Source organism: Anolis carolinensis, unplaced genomic scaffold (assembly GCF_035594765.1).
Source record: "Anolis carolinensis isolate JA03-04 unplaced genomic scaffold, rAnoCar3.1.pri scaffold_12, whole genome shotgun sequence".
Lineage (NCBI taxonomy): Eukaryota > Metazoa > Chordata > Lepidosauria > Squamata > Dactyloidae > Anolis > Anolis carolinensis.
The window spans coordinates 14,108,354-14,129,676 of NW_026943823.1; the positions used below are offsets into that span (position 1 = coordinate 14,108,354).

Consider the following 21,323-nt stretch of genomic DNA (forward strand, 5'->3'; position numbering starts at 1 on the left):
ACTGGCCCTCCACTTAAAAAGTTTGAGGACCCCTGACCTAGTGCATCTTTGGCAGCGAAAATTAATATAAGATACTGTCTTATTTTCAGGGAAACACGGTACTACTGATTATTCTACACCAACAAACACAGACTACACTTTGCCAATGTGAACTCATGCCAATGCAGATAAGAGCTCAGTAGGGGCGGCTCAAGCGGTAAGCAAACTACGCATTTGCGGAAGGCGCCATCCTTTAGGGGGTGCAGTTGAGGCGCATTCAGACGCCCAGACTCCAGCTGCAAAAAGAGGGAGGGAAATGCTGCTTCTCTCCTTCTCAAAGCTGCAAGGGAGGCGGCCGGGGGCTCGACGAAGAGAGAAGCGGCGAGTGATTGGTTTGGGGGGGGGGGGCACCAAAAATACTGCTTGCTTACACTTGAAAATTACCTAGGGCCGGCTCTGGAGCTCATCAATGTCTTTTGAGGACTACAGCTCCCAGAATCCCCCAACTAGCATCACTAATTATTGTTGGGACCACCAACATCATACACCCCACTCCCAACTGTGATGCGATTGTCAAATTAATGAAATGGTCCAAGCCGCCAGTAATTAAACTGCCTGGGCAATTCCATTAATCAGTTCTCCCTCCGCTTAATCAATTTACCCTCAGATGAATTAATTTACTTACTCAATTAGCATCCTACTCTGTGGCCACAAAGGTCCCCAGGACAGCTTGACAGAAATAAGAAAGCCAATAAATACGGTCCTGTGTATAATAATTAAAACTAATCCGGAGCAATCAGCAATGAAAATTAAAAACATCCCAATAATAGAGAGTCGGATCACCCCATAGTACGCTTAATAGGAAATATATTTCGCAGAGGTTGTTGTTTTGGGACACAAGGAGGTTGGCTGAGACATGGAAAGCATGGGCAAACTTGGGCCCTCCGGGAGTTTTGGACTTCAACTCCCACCATTCCTAACAGCCTCAGGCCCTTTCCTTTTCCCCCTCAGCCGCTTAAGCGGCTGAGGGGGGAAAAAGGAAGGGGCCTGAGGCTGTTAGGAATGGTGGGAGTTGAAGTCCAAAACCCCCGGAGAGCCCAAGTTTCCAGTGGTATCAAACTGTGCTAGGTCTAGAGTGTAGATGCATCCATTCCTTGGAGGAGCATGAAGACAGATTCTTATTGTAAGCAATATTCTCTCAACTGCAAAAAGCATAGATGTACTACAATCCCATCCGCCGACACCCCAGCCAGTCACAGAATTAGTCTTTCATCAATGACTTAATTGCTTAATCACTTTTGGTGAAACCTAATTGCACTTGATTTCATCATTACAGGATGGAGGCAAGCTTTACTATCCCCTATTATTCTAACCAGGATTGGGCGTCTAGTTTTAGATCCAACCTTTGCCCCGACATTCGGATCGGGACACTAAAAATCAAAGAGGATTGTTTCACCATTATCACCAATACACCATTGAGGCTGACCATGGCTGTGTCTACACTGTAGTCTTAATGCAGCCTGACACCACTTTAACAGCCATGGCATTTAACATGGCGCCAAACTGCATTTGTTCCACAGTGTAGCTGCACCTTATGAATTAATCCAGACTAAAGTAGAATCATTACATCAGTTGCTGAATTGTGAGGCAAGGTGTAGGAAAGTGGAACAACAACAACAACAATTTTTTATTGAGTCAGAAGTGACTTAAGAACATACTGCAAGTTGCTTCTAGTGTGAGAAAATTGGCCGTCTACATAGATGTTGCCTAGGGAATGCCTGGATGTGTTACCACCCCACTGGGAGGCTTTTCTCATGTCCCCGCAAGCTAGAGCTGACAGATGGAAGCTCACCCCACCTCATGGATTTGAATCGGCAACCTTAAATTCAGCAATCCAACCTTCAGGTCAGCAGTTCCACCGACACAAGAGTTTAACCCGTTGCATCACGGTGGCTCTTTATTATTGGGATAATAATAATATCTCAATTAGACCAAAATAGGATTGGCAGCCATCTCTTGCCTTGGCATCGCTCAGAGAATCATTTCCCTGCATAATTGGGCAAGGCTTGTGCAAAAATGCAATTCCCAAAACCGACACGGCCTCATATGCATACATTTCATCTGCAAGGATGTTTTCATTGTTTCATTGAATCGCGGGGAAACTGAATGGCTCCATTCTGTCCTCCCTTTCCCTCCATTGACTCAATCCCTAAGACAACCGCGTTGCCATATTGTGGAAACATGTGTCTGGCTGGCTGCCTTTCAACAGAGCATTCATTGCAGTTTCGGGATTACTATCAACCATTTAAAAGAACCAAATTGCCACTGCCACCAACCTACTTATGCTTTGAAAAGAAAGATTATCTGAAGGAATATTGTCCTCTTCATATATGCCCACATTTTATAACCAATAAGCTGCATCTACACTGGAGAATTAATGCATTCTGACCCGCATAACTCAAAGCTATGGATTCCTGGGGATTGCAGTTTTGCAGACTCTTTGGAGAGCTAGTGCCTCACCAAGCTATAAACCTCAGGAGTCCATAGCATTGGTCAGTCCAAGCTCACCTGCCCACCCAGCAGGTCGAAAGCAGAAATGTAAGTAGATAAATAGGTAATAGCAGGGAAGTAATAAATGCGCCCTTAAGAACATTGATCAGATGAAAAGCATGAAAGATGGGGTGACAGCACCCCTTGGCCGGAAACGAGCACAGCCTCCAAGATGCCAGAAATAAAATGGGAAAAACTGCCTTTACCTCTGTTTGTGTTGTCTGTCCTTATTAATTATGTAATTGGCATTGAATGTTTGATGTATGTGTGTTCTGTGAGATGCTCTGAGTCCCCTTTGAGGTGAGAAGGGTGGGATATAAATACTGTAAATTAATTAATTAATGCAGCGTAGACGTACCTTTATTCAACGACATCATTGGCGGGCACCATTGCCCCAACGTGGCACATTTTGGATGCATCTACACTGTAGAATCAATGCAGCTTGACACCACTTCATGATGTCTAGACACTTAACAAACAATGGCTTATTTAAGGCAAAATGCCATTAGGGGGGTAAAAAATCCAACTGAAATATCTCCAAAATGCCCCTTGGGAGTAGAAAAAACTTTGGAAAAATAACCAAAATACTATAGTTCTCATAGAATCCTAGAGTTGGAAGAGACCTCGTGTGCCATCCAGTCCAACCCCCTGCCAAGAAGCAGTAAAATCGCATTCAAAGCACTCCCAACAGATGGCCATCCAGCCTCTACTTAAAAGCCTCAAAACAAGGAGCATCCACCGCACTCTGGGGCAGAGAGTTCCACTGCTGAACAGCTCTCACAGTCAGAAAGTTCTTCCTCATGTTCAGGTGGAATCTCCTTTCCAGTAATTTGAAGCCATTGGAGTTCGTCCTAGTCTCCAGTGAAGCAGAAAACAAGCCTGCCCACTCCTCCCTATGACTTCTCCTCACATCTTGATCCATGGCCCTCATCATGTCTCCCCTCTTTCAGCCTTCTCTTCTGCAGGCTAAACATGCCCAGCTCTTTAAGCCACTCCTCACAGGGCTTGTTTTCCAGACCCAGCTTGTCATCGTCTCCTTTAAATCGTGGTGCCCAGAATTGGATGCAGAATCACACTTGTATTTTTTTCCATATACTCAAATCAAAAAACGAATACAAGATTTAAAAAGAAAATGAGATAAACCAAGCCTGGAAAACAGTAAAAAATGCTCGAGAAGTTAATTACTTAGTTGCGAAAACATTTATTAAAGAAGCATATGATATCACCAGGAGGAATTCAACTCACCGTCCTCTCCAGGGCTAGTTTTATATATTTAACAGCAGAATGCAGAAGAAAGTAATGGGCTCCTCCCAACAAAAGTACATTTCGGTTTTAAAAGAGCACTGCTTCTAATACCACTCACAAGAAAGCCAAGTTTTAGAATGTTTAAGTCTGAATATACTGGGCATCGAGCCTTGGCAGTTTAAGTCAGGCATGGGGAAATTTGGGTCCTCCAGGTGTTTGGGACTTCAACTCCCACCATTCCTAACAGCCTCAGGCCCTTTCCTTTTCCCCCTCAGCCGCTTAAGCGGCTGAGGGGGAAAAGGAAGGGGCCTGAGGCTGTTAGGAATGGTGGGAGTTGAAGTCCCAAACACCTGGAGGACCCAAATTTCCCCATGCCTGGTGCAGATGCACCTTTCTATTACAGCCATGTTAACTCCCAAAGTGAAGCTCTTAACAGCGAACTGCATTACATTTAATCCATTGCTTTCCATCTGCATGATCTCTGACCCTGCTTTCTTTATTCTCCTTTGCAGGTAGCTCAGCTCGACTGGCTTTGAGGGACGCTGGGCAGATCGTATCTCCGCCAGTGCCTTGTCTCCAAACAATGCCTCTTATCCGTCGCTCGCTTTGGCTCTCTCATTTTGTGTGTGGCCCAAAATGATTTACATGTTTGTTTACTCGGAGCTACATTCATCTGAGTCATCCGACACTCTCTCCAGCTAACTGGTTACAATGCATTTTGAAGTGGCGTCTCTGCAAGAGAATATGATGGCACTCGGGATATTTTGGTCTGCATCCCAAATCCTCAGCTCTGTCTCCCTGCTGGGGCTTTATTTTCCACCTAGAGCTGATGCATTATCTCTCGAAACTTTCCGTTATCGGCGAATATTGTTTTTAAAAGTGCCAAAATGAGGATGCTGAACGGCCTTCGGATGCATCCACACTGTAGAATGAATGTAGTTTGACCTCATTTTAACTGTTAGGTAATATCACCAAAGTTTGGTTCAGATCCATGGTTGGCTGTGTTCAGGGCTCTCTCTTTCTTTTTCCCTCCTTTCCCGTTTCTATCCCGTTTTTATTACGATTTTACCATTTATGTGTTTTAAATGCAATTTTTTATCCTGTATTTTTGTTTTAATTGATATATTGTATTCCTGTTTTATCTTTTTATAATGTGATTTGTATTATGTTGCCTATGTTTTGTTCTATGTTGTTTGGGCCTCTGCCCCATGTAAGCCACCCCGAGTCCCCGCGGGGAGATTGTGGCGGGGTATAAATAAAGTTTTTATTATTATTATTATTATTATTATTATTATTATTATTATTATTATTATTATTATTAACTGCCTTAACTGGAGCCCCCTATGGCGTAGTGGACTAAAGCCTCATGACTTGAAGGTTGCTGACCTGAAAGCTGCCAGGTTCGAATCCCACCCGGGGAGAGCACGGATGAGCTCCCTCTATCAGCTCCAGCTCCATGTGGGGACATGAGAGAAGCCTCCCACAAGGATGGTAAAAACATAAAAACATCCGGGCATGCCCTGGGCAACGTCCTTGCAGACGGCCAATTCTCTCACTTCAGAAGCGACTTAAGTTGCTCCTGACACACACACACACACAAAAAAACTGGAGGAAGCTGACTTCAGAATCACACTGGAAGATCTAGAGATTTCAATAATAATAACAACAACAAAAACAACAAAAACAATTTTATTTTTGTACCCCGCCTCCATCTCCTGAAGGGATTTGGGGTGGCTTACATGTGGCCAAGAACCTTTTAAAAAAATTAAATCCCTGAATAATCACATTTGCAGAAGTTAAACCTGCAAATGTCAAGGGATGGCTGTCATGTTAAGGAAGTGCTGAATTCACTCTGGATTGGGTCCCAAAGAGCACTATCCAAACTCTTAGAGAACACCTTCTACTTAATGTGTTGTCAAAGTCTTTCATGGCCGGGATCGCAAGGTTTTGTGTGTTTTCCAGGCTGTATGGCCGTGTTCCAGAAGTATTCGCTCCTGATGTTTCACCCACATCTATGGTAGATGTGGGCGAAACGTCAGGAGAGAATACCTCACAACCTCTGAGGATGTCTGCCATAGACGTGGGTGAAACGTCAGAATACTTCTGGAACATGGCCATACAGCCCAGAAAACACACAACAACCTTCTACTTAAATTGTGCCAGAGCCGCACAAGCTACTGAGCTCTCTAAGCTACTGAAATCCATCCCCAGAATAAATTCAGCACCATGGAAAGCTCCTTTTGTGGCCTAAAACCTTAGGGTGGATTCAGGACCCTGACAAAACTGAATCCTTCAGCCACCTTGAGTCCATATTTAGTGAGAAAGATGGCACACAAATAAAGAAAATAGGAAATAAATATTGGGTGGAATTCCAACGAACCCCCAGATTACTGAGTCTCATTCCAATTTTCCTGAAGTCTATCTAGACCTACTTGGCTATTTCCCCTATTATCGATACACATAATAAAAGTGAAAATATATATGTATGTGTGTGGCTGGGGTGCCCTCTTACACAGACAAGCTCCCACTTCCACAAAACAACTATAGCTCCCACTACTCAGGAGACACCAATGGCCCTCCCTTCAGTGACATTGCAGGTTATAGTGAGCACCATGAACATGTCCAAGAGCCCTGTCAATGTCCTCCACAAACACCATACTGCCAGAGCCCCTGGTTGCACTGTGGCTTAAATTATTGTGCTGGCAGGACTGATGACTTCAAGGTTGGGTTGCTGACCTGAAGGTTGCCAGTTCAAATCCAACCCAGGGAGAGTGTGGATGAGCTCCCTCTATCAGCTCCAGCTCCATGTGGGGACATGAGAGAAGCCTCCCACAAGGGTAGTAAAGACATCAAAACATCTGGGTGTCTCCTGGGCAACATCCTTGCAGACGGCCAATTCTCTCACAACAGAAGCAACTTGTAGTTTCTCAAGTCACTTCTAACACATAAAAAACAATACTGCCCACCACCCAAGTGCAGTCTTTCATTTGGCAACGATTTCATCCTAGATTTTTTTTATTTTTCCTCCACCACAGGCATCCCAGGGTTTCTGACTCTCCCCATTGGTGTGGAATTTGCATGACCCCGCCCACTGCTTTTCTCATAACCCTTTCCTATTTTTTTCCATGGCACTCAGCAAACAGAGGACCTGATCAGCAACTGAACACACTAGAGAGGTTTGGGGAGAATTCACAATGATTTATAGGAGTTGTAAGTACTGGGATATATAGTTCACCTGCAATTTAAGAGCACTCTGAACTCCACCAACTATGGACCTGGAACTAACTTGGCACACAGAACTCCCATGACCAACAAAAAAATACTGGCAGTCTTTGGAAAGATTCAAGACTGTCAATGGAAGAAAATGCAAGTGGAAAGAGCCAGGATGGAGAGAGAAGGACCAAAGATCAATCAGATTGGAGCCAGACTTGAGAGCCTTGAGAGCAATCCTACAGAGAAACCGTTGTAACCCCATCATTGGATGGCTCCCCAACCTTTGCATGCCTTTTTCTCCATTATAAAAGGTTGAGGCATCACCTGCAAGACTTAGTTACAGGCAGTAAGGGATTAAAATTAAATCCTTCTGCCACTTCAATCCCATCTCTTTTGCCTTTGATCTGCTCTCCGTGGGAGGGACATCCATCGGCGATGTTTGTTTCCTTAAACCAAGGTAGTCCCTTCAAGGTTTTCTGGGCAGCTGACACAGCTCCCAAGTCTTACACAATTGCGTTAAACTAATGGAGATGTTTATATCATCACTATCAAAAGCCCTCTTGTTGTGCAAGCTCATTGAATGCATTCCCAGTTAGACTGCAATGAGCTTCAAACACTGTTCATTTCAGGTAAGAAAAAATAGGTTGCCAGATTTATAAGCAGAAATAATATTATATCCAGGGTCCTGGAATGATAATACGTTGACGTACTGTAGACCCTGCAAGGTTGACTAGCTTGGCCCCATCCTGGTTTATACAACAAGAGAAACTGAAATGGTTCCAAGAGAAAATTCAGCCAGAAAAAATTAAACCGCAGAGTTTCGTTGCCACTTGAGTTCCTTCCTTGCAAACAAAGTCAGCTATTCCCACTTTCTCCTTTTGTGTCCATTGTGATTTCTAGCCAACTTTGCTAGAGAAGCGTTGATAGCACTTGAGGATCTTGTTCAAGACTGTCAATGGAAGAATATGCAAGTGGAATGAGCCACAATGGCCTCAGAGGAGAGAGAAGGAGAAAAGCCTTGAGAATCGGTAAATATGACTTTGATGGAGGGGCGGCTTGGAAAATCATGGAAGCCCAGTAAATCATTAGAAGTGGTGTATTTTAAAATGAGACGTTTCAATGGAAATGGAGCAAATGATCTGCATAAAATAATAAGAGCTGGAAGACACCCGAAAGGTCATCTATGCTGTCCTCAGTAAAAGCACCTGCAATCAATAGATTCCTGTCTTGTTGAGAATAACAGAATCATAGAGATAGAAGGCACCCTAAAGGCTATCTATTCCAACCCCCTGCTGCTATTCTGGAGAGAGCAACCCAACTTCCATTAAGAATCACAGAATTATAGAACAAGGAGGGACTCTAAAGAATCATCTAGTCCAACCCTATGCTATACTATCCAAAGCACATACCGGAATCACAGAATAATACAGCTAGAAAGGGTCCTAAAGGCCATCTATCCCAATCCCTTTCTATGATATCCATATTTAAAGCATCTATAAGAAATTATTACCCAATTTCTGCTCAAAATCACAGAAGAATAAGGTTAGAAAGGACCTTAAAGACCATCTAGTCCAACCCTAGACTGTACTGTCCATAGTTAAAGAACCTAGAAAAGATAGCCACTCAACTTCCATCAAGAATTATAGAAAGAGCTATAATTCCTAAAACTAGAACCCCAACGCAAGGTTGATAGTCACAACTTGCTTGATTTCATGGGATTTACATAAGCAGGTAAATTGTTTGTTTGGTTTACCCATATTGGACTCATTCATTCTATCTAAGGCCCCTTCCACACAGCTAAATAAACTCCCATATTATCTGCTTTGAACTGGGATATATGGCAGTGTGGACTCAGATATTCCAGTTCAGATATTGTGAGTTATTCTGCCTTGATATTCTGGGTTATACGGCTGTGTGGAAGGGCCCTATGGGTGCATCTGCACTCTAGAATAAATGTAGTTTGATGCCCCTTTAACTGCCAAGGTTCACTGCTATGCAATCCTGAGCTTTGTAGTTTGGGGAAGCACCAGCACTCTTTGGCAGAGAAGTCTAAAGACCTTGCAAAACTACAGCTCCCTGTACTCTATATTATTGATCTCTAGCAGTTAAAGTGGTGCCAAAGTGCATTCATTCTACAGTGTAGACGCAGCCCTAAGACATGTTCACACAAGGGGCTGAAATTTGCTTTACAAATGAGGCTGATTTGAGTTGGCAGCTCCTGAATTTCAGTCATTTCTTTCTGTAATTAAAATTTCAAGAAATGCTTCCCCAAAGGATCTGGCACAAGGATATTTGGAAGAGTCACAACTCTGCAAAAAGGCAGGATCTTCATAGGAATTGTGTCATGCTCTAACTAATATCTCTTCCAAAAAGGCAAAAATCAACAAAAGGACATTTTTCTCAAAATATAATTCAGGCCTCAATACACTTGAACCAACCTGGCTTCATGGTTTGAAAGTTGGACTATGACACTAGAGAGCAGAGTTCGAATCCCTGTTTGGCCTTGGAAACCTGTTGGGTGCCTTTGAGTGAGTCACATACTCTCAGCCCCCCAAAAAACCATTATAGGGTTGCCATAAAACAACAACGGACTGCATGCCACAGTTAGGTCACATGCATTGAATCAATGAGAACTTGATAAGTAAACACTCATACGGTTCCTATTGTTTATGAATGAGTTTACAGAGAAGGGGTTTAAGGGTTGGACTCAGATAGTGGAAGTCCATGTTCAACACTGGAATAATAATAATAATAATAATAATAATAATAATAATAATAATAATAATAATGGGGTTGTTGTATGTTTTCTGGGCTGTATGGCCATGTTCCAGAAGCATTCTCTCCTGAAGTTTCGCCCACATCTATAGCAGGCATCCTCAGAGGTTGTGAGGTATATACCTCACAAATATACAACAATCCAGTGATTTCGGCCTCCAACAACACAACAACAACAACAACAACAACAACAATAATGAAGTCAAAAATCAGAAACTCCTCAAAGCACAGCAGACAAAAAACCAGTACAAGAAAACCGCACTACAAACTAGAGCTGACAGCTGGCACAACAAAACATTGCATGGAAAGTTTCTTGACAAAATTGAAGGAAAAGCTGATAAGGAGAAGACCTGGCTATGGCTCACGAATGGGACCCTGAAGAAGGAGACAGAAGGCCTGATCCTTGCAGCCCAGGAGCAAGCCATCAGCACAAAGGCAATTAAGGCAAAGATCGAAAAATCAGCTGATGACCCAAAATGCAGACTGTGCAAGGAAACCGACGAAACCATTGATCATGTCCTCAGCTGCTGTAAGAAAATCGCACAGACAGACTACAAACAGAGGCACAACTATGTGGCTCAAATGATTCATTTGAACTTATGCCTCAAGTACCACCTCCCAGCAGCAAAAAACTTGTGGTATCACAAACCTGCAAAAGTATTGGAAAATGAGCACGCAAAAATACTGTGGGACTTCCGAATCCAGACTGACAAAGTTCTGGAACACAACACACCAGACATCACAGTTGTGGAAAAGAAAAAGGTTTGGATCATTGATGTTGCCATCCCAGGTGACAGTCGCATTGACGAAAAACAACAGGAAAAACTCAGCCGCTGTCAGAACCTCAAGACTGAACTTCAAAGACTCTGGCAGAAACCAGTGCAGGTGGTCCCAGTGGTGATGGGCACACTGGGTGCTGTGCCAAAAGATCTCAGCCGGCATTTGGAAACAATAGACATTGACAGGATTACGATCTGCCAACTGCAAAAGGCCACCCAACTGGGATCTGCACGCATCATCTGAAAATACATCACACAGTCCTAGACACTTGGGAAGTTTTCGACTTGTGATTTTGTGATGCAAAATCCAGCATGTCTATCTTGTTTGCTGTGTCATAATAAAATAATAATAATAATAATAATAATAATAATAACAACAATAACAACAACTTTATTCTTATATCCCGCCTCCATCTCCCTGAAGGGACTTGGGGAGGCCTACATGGGGACCAAGCCCAATATAAACAAGTTACAAAATAAACACAGTTAAAACCTATAACAATAAAAATATTAAAACAATAAGATCTATAAAATATAAAACATCAAACAACTAATAGCCGAGAGAAGTGGGCATGTGCAGTTAAGACTAATGGAGTGGGACAAGGGCTTGTGCAGACGCAATTGTAGGGCTGGGGCTGGAAAATAAAGTGCTGGAGATACAATCAGAAGATTATGGCTAGACAGACTTAACTAAGTAGCTAAACTATTATTCAAAGGCACATTGGAAACCCACTGTCTGACCTGGGGCAAGTCATATTCCCTCAGCCTCAAAGGAAGGCAATGGCAAACCTACCTTACCAAGAATAATTGCCATTACGTCTGAGTCATCCTGAAAATAAACACTTCGCATGCAGACTTAGGACGCACCTATACTGTGCAATTGATGTAGTTTGATCGCATTTGAACTGCCATGACCCAGTGCTATAGGATCCTAAGAGCTGTAGTTTGGCGAGGCACTCCTTGGCAGAAAATAATTTATTTGGGGATTTAAAGTGCTAGTCAAACAAACGCAAAAAAAAAAAGCAGTCCAGTTTGCCATTGTTGCAATGCAGATGTGTAGCACCCTTTTCTCCAAGGGCAGGGGATGGGTTCCCTCAGCCTTCCTTCTGTTTTCACATGCTGTGTTTGGGAAATGCTAGAGATGCTTTCTGCAAAAAAATGAATCCCCTTTCGCCCAAGACGAAACTACAGCAACCCAATCTTGGTCCCAGTTGGTGCTCTGCTTCGCTTTCTGAAGGTAAAGTGATGCTCACCATAGCAACCCATTTTACCTAACCCCTTTTGACTAGAGACAAAATTCAGGGCCAACGCCGAGATGCTCTGAACCAAAGTGATGGACTTCTGTGATGCTTCTGAGACTTGAGACACTGGATCAAGAGCAATTGCAGAACGCTGGGCCTTAATGCACTGGCCTTTCTTCTTGGAACTCAAAAGCAAACCAATGCTTGCCCCCTTTCAAAAATGTCTGTGCCACAATTTCTCAAATCGCTCTGAAAATGTACTAATCCTTTCCAAAGAAACCAAAACATGAAAGGAGATGGGGAAAGGACAGACCAACAAACCCATGTGCTTTTGTGTTGTCAAAGACTTTCATGGCCGGAACCACTGGGTTGCTGTGAGTTTCCCAGGCTGTCTGGCCATGTTCCAGAAGCATTCTCTCCTGACGTTTCACCCACATCTATGGCAGGCATACTCAGAGGTTGTAAGGTCTGTTGGAAACTAATCAAGTGGGTTTTATATATCTGTGGAATGTCCAGGGTGGGAGAAAAAACTATTGTCTGTTTGAGGCAAGTGTGAATGTTGCAATTAATCACCTTGATTAGCACTGAATAGCCTTGCAGCTTCAAAGCCTGGCTGAGGAAATCCTTTGTTAAGAGATACAGTGTTCCCTCACTTATCCCTGAAGATAGGTTCCAGGACCACCCGCAAAAAGTGAAAATCCGCGAAGTAGGGACACTATATTTATTTTAATATTTATACATTATTTTAGTAGTTATACACTATTTTAAGTCTTTATCAACCAATCGTGCGTTGATAAATCGCCTCCTTCTCCTCCTGTTGCCACTTGGGCTCCTTTTCTCTCCATTTGGCTTCTTCTTCCTCCCTTCATTAGGCTGTAAATTGTAATTTTTTATGATTTATAATAGTCTTTTAGAGTTTATTGAAAAACCGCGAAACAGTGAATCCATGAAAAGTGAACCACGGAGTAGTGAGGGAACACTGTATTAGCTGGCCGTGACTCTAAAATCAGGACAGTAAAACATTCAGTAAACGGGAATTCCAGACAAAAAACAATCAGGGCCAACAAACGCCTACTAACAATGGATTCCCTCAGGCAGGAAGCAGCCAGGCTTTGAAGCTGCAAGTTGATACAATGCTAATCAAGCTGGCTAATTGCAACATTCACACTTACCTCAGACAAGAGTTCTTTCTCCCAACCTGGGCATTTCACAGATATATAAACCCCACATGCGTAGTTTCCAACAAACCTCACACCCTCTGAGGATGCCTGCCACAGATGTGGAGTTTATATATCTGTGGAATGTCCAGGGTGAGAGAAAGAACTCTTGACTGTTGGAGGCAAGTGGGAATGTTGCAACTGGCCACCTGGATTAGCACTGAATGGCCTTGCAGCTTCAAAGCCTGGCTGCTTCCTGCCAGGCTTTGTTTCCAACAGACCTCACAACCTCCAAGGAAGCCTGCCACAGATGTGGTAAAACGTCAGGAGAGCATGCTTCTGGAACATGGCCATACAGCCTAGAAAACTCACGGCAACCCAAAGACACTATAATCCTTAACCCTTCAAAACCACCACTCTCATTTTTGAGAGGAGTACATGTGTTTATGCCAGCACATCATGCTAAGAATTAAAAACATGAGTGCACTGCACAGCTCCTGTGACAAAATCCATGCCACTTTGCACACACAAAAAAATGGAGTGACAACTCCAATTAAACAAGCGTCACTCCAATTTGAGATTCATTCCTTCCCACTAAATGCATTCACATAGTAATAAAATCCAGATGAGTCAGCACGTGTGTAACTTTGGTGAGTGGTTGGTAAATGAAACCCTATATAACCCTTTGGGGTATTTCTGTACTTCTTCTTGGATGGTGCAAATAGGGAAAGAGAAAGGGAATTTTTAAACAACAAGCAAGCTCTCCTGTCTATCTTTCTTTCAGGGCTTCAAAGAAAAGGGGTGGCAGAGGGATGCAGGGAATAGGGACGCAAATGGGAAGAGACCGAGAAGCAAAAGATTTGCAAAATCTCACTCTCTGCAATGCCAGCAATTTGGAGAATGAAGGAAAAAATTCCTTGCAAAGGAAACCTGCATTTTGGTGCCCTGAATAAGAACCCTCTTCCCTCCAAATGGCATTTTCCTTCAGTCCCCAAATCCCTTGCATTGCAATGATGGATAGTTCAGCATTTCGGAAAAACATTCAAAGAAAATGGGCTGGCAAAACAACACAAGTAATACAAACCCAGAAAACAGAAGACGGTGATTGTTTTGCTCTTTGAAATGCTAGAAATTTGGAGAATGAAGGAGAATGGATCACTGGGTGGGATTTTTATTTAATATGCCTCGCTCTCCATAGGGCATAACTTATGAGTGTTCGGATATTGTGAAATAAGGAATCAAAGCTGGTGGAAAAAAAACTCCACAGACCCATTTGATCTTTATAATGAAACTGATTCAGAAGCATTGCTCTTTAAAGAGTTGTGCAGAGATCACAAAAGCCAGCCAAAAGACTCTCCAAATGGCCTTTTGAGCAATCTGAAGCTAGCTCTACACTGCAGAAACAATGCAGTTTGGCACCACTTTAAACTACCATGCCTCAATGTTATGGGATCCTGAGAATTCCATTTTGATGTGGTACCATCAGAGAATGCCTGAGAGCTTGTGAAACTACAAGCCTGGTATAGATGCACCCCTATCAGGCAAGGTGGCCTTTGTTTACATTGCATGATATGAGTCGACCAGCTCCAAGAAGCGGGACTCTCGTTCTCATACATCTCATGCAGCCTCCACATCTTACATCAGTGGTTCTCAACCTGTGTTTTGACCTACAACTCCCAGAAATTCCAGGCAGTTTACCATCTTTTGGGATTTTTGGGAGTTGTAGGCCAAAACATCTGGGGACCCACAGGTTGAGAACCACTGACTTACATGGTTAAGGTGCAATGTTGGAAGACATACTCCCTCAAGTGTATTCTGAGATGGTTCCAGGTGGCTATTTTCTGTCTCAATAACCCTGCAAGACCCCCTTGGATCAATGGGGCCAGAATCCACATGCAAGAAAATAAATTAAATGTTTTGCTTTTTGGGTTCCTGTGAATTTTGCGGTCTGTATGGCCATGTTCCAGAAGCATTCTCTCCTGACGTTTGCCCACATCAATGGCAGGCATCCTCAGAGGTTGTGAGGTCTGTTGGAAACTAGGCAAGTGGGGTTTATATAGGTACGGTAAAGGTTTCCCCTGACGTGAAGTCCAGTCGTGACGGACTCTGGGGGTTGGTGCTCATCTCCATTTCTAAGCCGAAGAGCCGGCGTTGTCCATAGACATCTCCAAGTCATGTGGCCGGCATGACTGCATGGAGCACCATTACCTTCCCGCCGGAGCGGTACCTATTGATCTACTCACATTGGCATGTTTTCGAACTGCTAGGTTGGCAGGAGCTGGGGCTAAAGCGGGTGCTCATTCCGCTCCCGGGATTTGAACCTGGGACCTTTTGGTCCACAAGTTCAGCAGCTCAGCGCTTTAACACACTGTGCCACCAGGGACCCCTGGGTTTTATATATCTGTGGAATAATGTCCAGGGTGGGAGAAAGAACTCTTGTCTACTTGAGGCAAGTATGGATGTTGCAATTGGCCACCTTGATTAGTATTGAATAATCTTTCAGCTTCAGTGTCTGGCTGCTTCGTGCCTGGGGGAATCCTTTGTTGGGGGGTATTATCTGGCCCTTTTTGATGTTAAACACTGCAGAGGGGCCTGATCACCTATTTGTGTGGGGAAGAACCACACTTGGAGATTTTCCCTTTCTTTCGTGTCAGGAATAAAATGTGTTCTTGGGATTTTGGAGGGACTGAGAGCCACAAAGACCAGTTTTGGAGGCACATGTTACCTATATTTCACGGTCACAGGTGGAACAGCTCTCAGGACTTTCTTTTCTAATGATTTCCATCTTTTTTCTAAAATGTATTGCCTTTGAGTCACACTCCAACAGTGGGTTCATCTACACCGTACAAGGACTTTCTCCTTCCCTGCCAAAGAGTGTGAGTGCTGCACCAAACTATAACTCTTAGCTTTCCATAGCATGGAGTCATGGCAATTAAAGTAGGGAGCCGTGGTGGCGCAATGGGTTAAATGCTTGTGCCGGCTGGACTGCTGACCTGAAGGTTGGGTTGCTGACCTGAAAGTTGGCAGTTCGAATCCGCGAGTCGGGGTGAGCTTCTGCCTGACCGCTCTAGCTTGCGGGGAAATGAGAGAAGCCTCTCAGCAGGGCGGCAACACATCTCTGTAACGTCTCTTTAGACAGCCAATTCCATCACATTAGAAGCAACTTGCAGTATGTTCTCAAGTCGCTTCTTCCACGATTAAAAAAATAATTAAAGTGGTATCAAACTGCATTCATTCTACAGTATAGATGCACCCCAAGTTGAGCAAAGCTGCTTGGGGGGGGGGCACCCTAGATCAGGCATGGGCAAACATCGGCCCTCCAGGTGTTTTGGACTTCAACTCCCACAATTCCTAACAGCCTACCGGCTGTTAGGAATTGTGGGAGTTGAAGTCCAAAACACCTGGAGGGCCGAAGTTTGCCCATGCCTGCCCTAGATGGGAGACTTTGCCCTGCAACCCTACAGATGTCTACTCAGAATGAATGAACCCCACCATGTTCAGCAAAGCTTATAATCTGGAAAGGATGCAATTGGTTATTTATCGCTTTGCAGCTTTAACAACGCAGTTATTAAACCCGAGAGTGAAGCAACTTAAATTGAAAGGGATTGATCAACTCCAGCCTTGGTTTTTCAAGAACTGAGCTGGGCTTGGAGGTCTCTCCTTCATAAGGTTGCCAACTGATGGTTGTCTGAACATATTACCTTCCACCTCTTTGACTCCCTTCTCTATATGTATCCCAAATAGGAAGCATTTAAGGGTTGAGAGAGAGTCTTGAGTTGGGGAGGGGGGGGGGTTCAATGCAAAATTCTATGTCAAAACCAAGAGAGTGGGAGAGACAGGGATGAAGCCTCCGTTCATTTCCAAGACCTTTGGTAACAGCATATCTTGGAAGGTGACAAAATCACCTCCACAGAAGGTTTCCAAGGAGAGCAAATAGGGTATTTGATCTAGATGGCCTTTGGGGATCTCTCCAAATTTTTTTGCTGTAAGTTTACTGTTGTTACTGCGCATTATCTTGTATTATTTTGATGTGTTCATACTCATTTGAGGCATTGTATGTTTGCCTTTTTTGTTTTGTGTCTGTAAACCACCCTGAGTAGCTTCAGGGAGAAAGGATGGTCTAGAAATAACAATTTATTATTATTATTATTGTTTTGTTGTTATTATTATTCTTATTATCTCATAACTCTACCTAAGATCTGCAGGTTCCCAAGGGAGGAAACGTTCACCTGTAGCCAGGTGGAGAAAGATTGGATTTATTTTATTTATTTTATTTTTTTAGCAGCAGGTTCCTCCATGGCAAGGGCTTTGGACTAAAAGGCTTTCAAGGGTCCCTCCTAACTATTTCTCTCCCCCCCCCCCCCACACACACACATTTCATCAGATTTGCAGGGGCCTAATAGAGAAAAACATCTGTAGTCTGGGTTGCTGTGAGTTTTCCGGGCTGTATGACCATGTTCCAGAAGCATTCTCTCCTGACGTTTCACCTGCAACTATGGCAGGCATCCTCAAAGGTTGTGAAGTCTCTGAGGTTTAGTTATCCATGGAATAATGTCCAGGGTGGGAGAAATCTGACAACTAGTATAAAAAACGCTCTAAAATCAGGACAGTAAATACTCAGAAAACAGAGGGATTCCAGGCATAAAACAATCAGGATCAGCTAACAGCTCCCAACAAAAGATTCCCCCAGGCAGGAAGCAGCAAGACCTTGAAGCTGAAAGGCTATTCAATGCTAATCAACGTGGCCAATTGAAACATTCAGACTTGCCTCAAACAGACAAGTGGTTTTTTTTCCTCCCACCCTGGACATTCCACAGATATATAAACCCCACTTGACTAGTTTCCAACAGACCTCACAACCTCTGAGGATGCGTGCCATAGATGCAGGTGAAACGTCAGGAAAGAATGCATCCTCAGAGGTTGTGAGGTCTGTTGGAAACTAGGCAAGTGGGGTTTATATACTTGTGGAATAATGTCCAGGGTGGGAGAAAAAGCCCTTGTCTGTTTGAGGCAAGTGTGAATTCTACCATTAGTCAGCTTGATTAGCATTGAATAGCCTTGCAGTTTTGAAGCCTGGCAGCTTCCTGCCACCCTGGACATTCTACAGATATATAAACCCGATTTGCCTAATTTCCAACAGACCTCACAACCTCTGAGGATGCCACAGATGCAGGCAAAACTTCAGGGGATAATGCTTCTGGTACATAATAATAACTAAACTCAGCTTTCTATTCTAAACAATATCTGAGAAATATGCACCACGATAAAAGTTCAAAGCATAGAACACAATATGTATATTAGAGCATCATATACATTTTAGTTGGAGTCTGGTTGATATGTGTCTGATATATGTTTTATACTGAAAACTGCTCTGTGTAGCATTTAAATCTGGATGATTGCAGTCTATAAATCTTTATACTCTGTAAGTTACTATTCTGTAAGTTACGACTGTGTGCCACTACAGCTGACTGAATTTGGTCATATTTATAATAATTTGCTATTATTATTTGTATTATTGCTTCTGGTGCATAGCCATACAGCCTGGAAAACTCACAGCAATCCAGTGATTCCAGCCATGAAAGTCTTCCAGAAGACATCTGTAGTCTGATAAGGAGAGAAGGATTAAGTGGGGTATTTAGACAGAAGGTTCTTACATGACAAGTGGGTTGGTCTAGATGGTCTTTGGGGGTCCCTCCCAAATATTTTTCTCTCTCTCTCAAAACTGTAAGGTTTGCAAGGACCTGATTGAGTTTTCTGATGATGGGAGGGGAGAGAAAGCCCTGCCTGACCCCTTCCTCCTTTCTAGTTCCCCTCCCACACTGATGAGGATGGTCTTTCTTGGTGGAGACCCACGTTGAGGCTGAACCCTTTGGAGACCCTCCCAAAGGTTTGCAACCCCTCCCACACCAAAGAGGCAGAGCCAAACTGGCAAATCAACATACAGGTTAAGAAATATATACAGTAGAGTCTCACTTATCCAAGCTAAACGGGCTGGCAGAAGCTTGTATAAACGAATATCTTGGATAATAAGGAGGAATTAAGGAAAAGCCTATTAAACATCAAATTAAGTTATGATTTTACAAATTAAGCGCCAAAACATCATGTTATACAACAAATTTGACAGAAAAAGTAGTTCAATACGCAGTAATGTTGTGTTGTAATTACTGTATGTATGAATTTAGCACCAAAATATCATGATATATTGAAAACATTGATTACAAAAATGGCTTGGATAATCCAGAAGCTTGGATAATCGAGGCTTGGATAAGTGAGACTCTACTGTATATATATATATCAACAAACAAATAGTGAGAGATTTGGGAGGTTGCTATTTCCAGCATTGGGGACGCTGGGTCTGCAGTTTCCATGGGGATGATGGGGACGGGGGCCGATGGAGCCCCCCAACTCCCCACAAGCCTTGAGAGCCCTCAATGCCCCAGACTCACCGAAGCGCAGGGAGCTACATAATCCGGATCAAGCGCCGGGGGACGGAGGAGGAGACCAAGACCAGGAGCAACCTGGAGGCAACAGGGAAAGCGAAGACGTTGCCAAGAAGAAGAATGGTTGGGGGAAGAATAATCCAAGGCTGGTGGTTCTGTCTTGGAAGCGATGGTGGTCGCCTTCTCCTTCTCCTCCTCCTTCTTCTTCCATGGGGCTCTTCCTTGGCTGGACCCCGAGGTGCAGGAGAGAAGCAGGGATGGGAAAAGAGGGGAAGGAGGAGAGGCAGGCAGGCGGCGCAGCCTTGGCTCCTGGTGCGCCCGGGATTGGCTGCGCTCCTCCTCTCCTCTCCTCCTCCTCCTCCTCCTCCTCCTCCTCCGCTCTTTCTGATGCTTCTGCTGCTGCTGCCTTTTGGAGGTTGGATCCAAGGCTTGCCTGCTGCTGAGCCTTCCTCCTTTGGCCCCAGTTGGGCAGGGAGCAGAGAGGGAGAAGCTGCCCCAGAAAATGTTATCGAAGGCTTTCATGGAATCACTGCGTTGCTGTGAGTTTTCCAGGCTGTATGGCCATGCTCCTGAAGCATTCTCTCCTGACGTTTCGCCTGCACCTATGGCACGCATCCTCAGATGCGTGCCAACTAGGAAAGGGGGTTTTATATTTCTGTGGGAAAAATCCGCTCCCAGTACAGTAGAGTCTCACTTATCCAACGTTCTGGATTATCCAACGCATTTTTGTAGTCAATGTTTTCAATATATCATGATATTTTGGTGCTAAATTTGTAAATACAGTAATTACTACACAGCATTAATGTGTAATTAATGTGTAATTTTCTGTCAAATTTGTTGTATAACATGATGTTTTGGTGCTTAATTTGTAAAATCATAACCTATTTATTTATTTCTTATTTATTTCAAATATTTCTATCCCGCCCTTCTCACCCGGAGGGACTCAGGGCGGCGTACAATTGGCAACAATTCGATGCCGATACATCATTAAAAACAACAACATATAAAAAATACAACCAATTAAATACAGTATAAAATATAAAACATAAAACATAACCTATTTTGATGTTTAATAGGCTTTTTCTTAATCTCTCCTTATTATCCAACATATTCACTTATCCAACATTCTGCCGGTCCGTTTATGTTGGATAAGTGAGACTCTACTGTATTAAACAAAGAACAAGCAGGAATTCCAGACATAAAACAATCAGGACCAGCGAACACCTCCCAACAAAGGATTTCCTCAGCCAAGAAGCAGCCAGGCTTTGAAGCTGCAAGTCCAGGGTGGGAGAAAGAACTTTTGTCTGAGGTAAGTGTGAATGTTGCAATTGGCCAGCTTCATTCGCATTGAATCGTCTTGCAGCTTCAAAGCCTAGAATCATAGAATAGTAGAGTTGGAAGAGACTTCCTGGGCCATCCAGTCCAACCCCCTGCCAAGAAGCAGGAAATCGCATTCAAAGCATCCCTGACAGATGGCCATCCAGTCTTTGCTTAAAAGCCTCCACCACAGTCCAGGGCAGAGAGTTCCACTGCTGAACAGCTCTCACAGTGAGGAAGTTCTTCCTGAAGTTCAGGTGGAATCTCCTTTCCTGTAGTTTGAAGCCATTGTTCTGCGTCCTAGTCTGCAGGGCAGCAGAAAACAAGCTTTTTCCCTCCTCCCTATGACTTCCCTTCACATATTTGTACATGGCTATCATGTCTTCTCTCAGCCTTCTCTTCTGCAGGCTAAACATGCCCAGCTCTTTAAGCCGCTCCTCATAGGGCTTGTTCTCCAGACCCTTAATCATTTTAGTCACCCTCCTCTGGACGCTTTCCAGCTTGTCAACATCTCCCTTCAACTGCGGTGCCCAAAATTGGACACAGTATTCCAGGTGTGGTCTGACCAAGGCAGAATAGAGCGGGAGCAAGACTTCCCTGGATCTCGATGCTATACCCCTATTGATG

At 43.6% G+C, this 21,323-nt stretch overlaps 1 protein-coding gene across 1 annotated transcript in view; it reads right to left on the bottom strand.

Moving 5' to 3' along the window:
- trpc5 (transient receptor potential cation channel subfamily C member 5) overlaps window positions 1–19,721 on the bottom strand; it is a 136,968-nt gene extending 117,247 nt beyond the window's left edge. Inside the window, exon 1 of the mRNA XM_003226401.3 lies at window positions 19,386–19,721. The gene's annotated coding sequence lies outside the window, so the exon portion shown is untranslated. The remainder of the gene's footprint in view (window positions 1–19,385) is intronic.
- Window positions 19,722–21,323: the final 1,602 nt, after the last annotated feature.